Source organism: Ursus maritimus, unplaced genomic scaffold, assembly GCF_017311325.1.
Source record: "Ursus maritimus isolate PB19 unplaced genomic scaffold, ASM1731132v1 scaffold_32, whole genome shotgun sequence".
NCBI classification, from domain to species: domain Eukaryota; kingdom Metazoa; phylum Chordata; class Mammalia; order Carnivora; family Ursidae; genus Ursus; species Ursus maritimus.
In genome coordinates, this window is record NW_024425786.1 from 1,175,279 (window position 1) to 1,178,216 (window position 2,938).

The following is a 2,938-nucleotide window of genomic DNA, read 5'->3' on the forward strand; positions in this document are numbered from 1 at the left end:
CCCCCCCCCCCCCAGGATCCACCTGAAGGCCCTCTCACCCCCATTTCTGCCCCACCTTTGCCCTTCTTCCTGGGGGGTTGCTCTTCAAGGGGGGGCTCACTAAGGATTTGCAGAGGGAATGAGGAACCCCTGGAAGGCCGCCCTGCCCTGCCCTCGGCCCGTGCAGAGGCTCCTGTGGCCTCCATGGCCTGTGGCCAGCCCCTGTGCTGCAGGCAGGCCCAGGAGGGTTTGAAGGCTTGGGGCAGTACGTAGCACCCCTCCCGTGCCCTTCCCCAGGCCGCCCCAGGAGGAAGGCCCCACAGACGGGGGTCCACCCTGCTGGGCACTTGTGGGGGGCACTTGGTCCTGGTTCCTCCTGCCTCTGGTTGTCCGGGGGCAGGGCTGGCAGGGTGGGCATGTGCTAACTTCTCGGAACCCCGGGGCAGAGTGGCCAGGAGGAGCAGTGTCTAGAATTTTGGGGAGTGTCACCAGCTGGGGGTCACATGCGGGGGTGGGGGCTGGCCTAGAGACTGAGCCTAGCACATCTGGCAGGCTCTGTCAGGCTGCCTGGCGGCCCGACCGGCCGATGACAGCCCTATTTATAGTCACCATCAGAAAATGCCCGTGGCCGTCGCCGTGGGGCGGCCTGCCTACTCCTCGACACCCAAGGCCTCGTGCCAAGAGGAGCCCAGGCCGGGGCAGCTTTGGCCAGTATGGGTTGCCGCCTGGCCCACTCACTCCCCCTGGCCACCCCCTAGGCTTGTGGAGGGATCAGCGGTCCCAGGCCTGAGGCTCTGGGCCCCAGGGTTACCTGATGGGCAGAGGACTCAGGGCAGTTCCTCCCCACCTGCTGAGGCCCCCATCTGGCTCCCAAGGTGTCCTGTGCCTGCTGTGGCCCGGCCTTTTCCGTCAGAGAGGGCTGTGGGCTGGCTGTCAGTGGCTGTGTCCTGCCTTGAGGGGACAGGAGCAGGAAGCGGACGGCCCCATGCAGCTGTGACCGTTACCGGTGCTGAGAGCTGCCCGCCCTGAGATGGTCTGGCTGAAGCAGGCCCAGTGACTCCCTCTGACACTCACGCAGGACTGAGGAACTGGGGGCCACATGGGGCAGACAGAGCCAGGCCTCACAGGGACCCCTCAGGAAGCCCTGCCCAGGAGGGGGAGCTTGACACAGCTGGCCTTGCCACCCTCCTGGCACCGAGACCAGGCGGCCTGCCCAGGCTTTGCGGAGGGGAGGCCTCCCGCAGGAGCGTCCTGGGTGACCGGCCGGCCGGCGGGGAGGAGGCTGGGCGAGCTGTCTGTGCCAGGTGGAGCCCAGTGGGAGGGGGGGCTCTGTCCTGTGCCGGATGCCAGGCTGGCGAGGGGTGGTCTGAGACATCGCACTGCCAAGACCCTGCTGGGAGGGGGGCCGGGCAGAGAGGGACAGGCACTGATCTGTCTCCCTGATCTCTGAGCTGTCTGTTTCTCTGGCTCTGACTCTGGCTGGAGAGCTTCTCATGAAGAACGAGTATGTTCTCTCCAAGGCCGTACCTGGCCAGGCGCTCAGTGTGGGGTTGTCGCTGTAAGTGTCCGCTAAGCCAGTGCACGGCAGGAGGGGGGACACCGGGGAGAGACGGGCCAGGAGAGAAGGCTTTCCGTCGCACTCTAGACCCTGCTGGGACCAGAGCCTCCTCCCCAAGCCCGGGGGCTGAGTTGCTTCTGGAGTGTAAGGCATGCGGGGGCCGCCTCACGCCCGCCACCCCCTCTACCAACCCCTGCCGGCCAGCCCAGCCCAGAGGCAGGGGTGGCTTTGGGGCCTACTGGCTGCTGGTTCCAGCGAGGCGCGGAGAAGCCTGCCTTCCTCTAAGGAGAGGCCCGTGGGGTCTCTGGGGAGGGCCTGATGGAGCCCGTGCCAGAGGGGGCTGTGTGTGCTGTCCGATGGCCACTCGGTCAGGCCCCGGGCATGATCCGCGCTGCCTCCCAGCCCACTGGGACTGCACTGACGCTGCCCTGCCCGGACTCGGGGAGCGGCGACCCGGCTGAGGCCCCTCCTTCCCCTACTGATGACCCATGTCACAGGTGGGCTGCCAGTGCTTACAGTTCCAGGTGGGGGGAGCTGTCCCCCAGGCTCCCCACCCGAGGCTCTGTCCTACCCCAGGACGGTCGCTGTATCTGCCGCGTTGCCCCAGAGGGCCCAGGCCACGGTGCCTCTCCCGCTCAGCCCCTCCCCTGGCGGATCTGATGGCCAGACCAGTGTCTGTGGCCAGGGCCCTGCTGACCCTCCCTCTTCTCCTTTTTTTTTGAGAATTCAAATTTCTTGTGGGTTTGTCTGTGGGACACAGTGTGAGGACGAGGGATCTGGTCAGGGTAAGAGCCGCTGCCCGTGGCGCCCACCCAGCGGTCCCCACGCCATCGGCGGACGTGCACGGGAGCCCCAGGCAAAGTCCCTGGAAGACTTGCTAGTCACTGGCTCAGAGGCACCCTCACCCAGGCCTCCCAGCAGAGGGGGGCAATGGGACAGGCAAGGGACCCCATCCCACCCAGACACGCGTCCATGGGGACTGAGCTCTCCCCAGGCCTCGCTGAGTGGCTCCTGCCCCCGCGGACCCCAGCTGCCCTGCCAGGAAGCCGGTGAGGTGCGGGGATGCGGAGAGCCCGCTCTCGGGTTTGTCCAGATGTCTGGAAAGTAGGAGGTTGCCCTGGCCGCGTGTCTGCAGGCCTGCAGAGCTGGCTTCGCTCCAGGTCTGCGAAGGGGCTGAGGGGGCGGACTACCCCTCCACCCCCCGCGTCCAGGGCTCCGGGGGCCTCGGTCTGTTCAGGGCACTGACTCTGAGCTCGTACCCCGGGCTTTGTGGCGAACCCCGCCGTGCTGATTTGGAAAGAAATACTGAAGGACCCCCTGGACCAGCTGGGAAACACAGCAGCCGCTTCTGTGCCCAGCACACTTTTCTTCCTAAACTCAAACATCTTTCTTTCTTTCTCT

General features: G+C 66.3%; 1 protein-coding gene across 1 annotated transcript in view; it reads right to left on the reverse strand.

Annotated features, from left to right (window-relative positions):
* LOC121106383 (translation initiation factor IF-2-like) overlaps positions 1-2,938 on the reverse strand; it is a 7,270-nt gene that overhangs the window by 1,746 nt on the left and 2,586 nt on the right. The gene's annotated exons all lie outside the window — the stretch shown is intronic.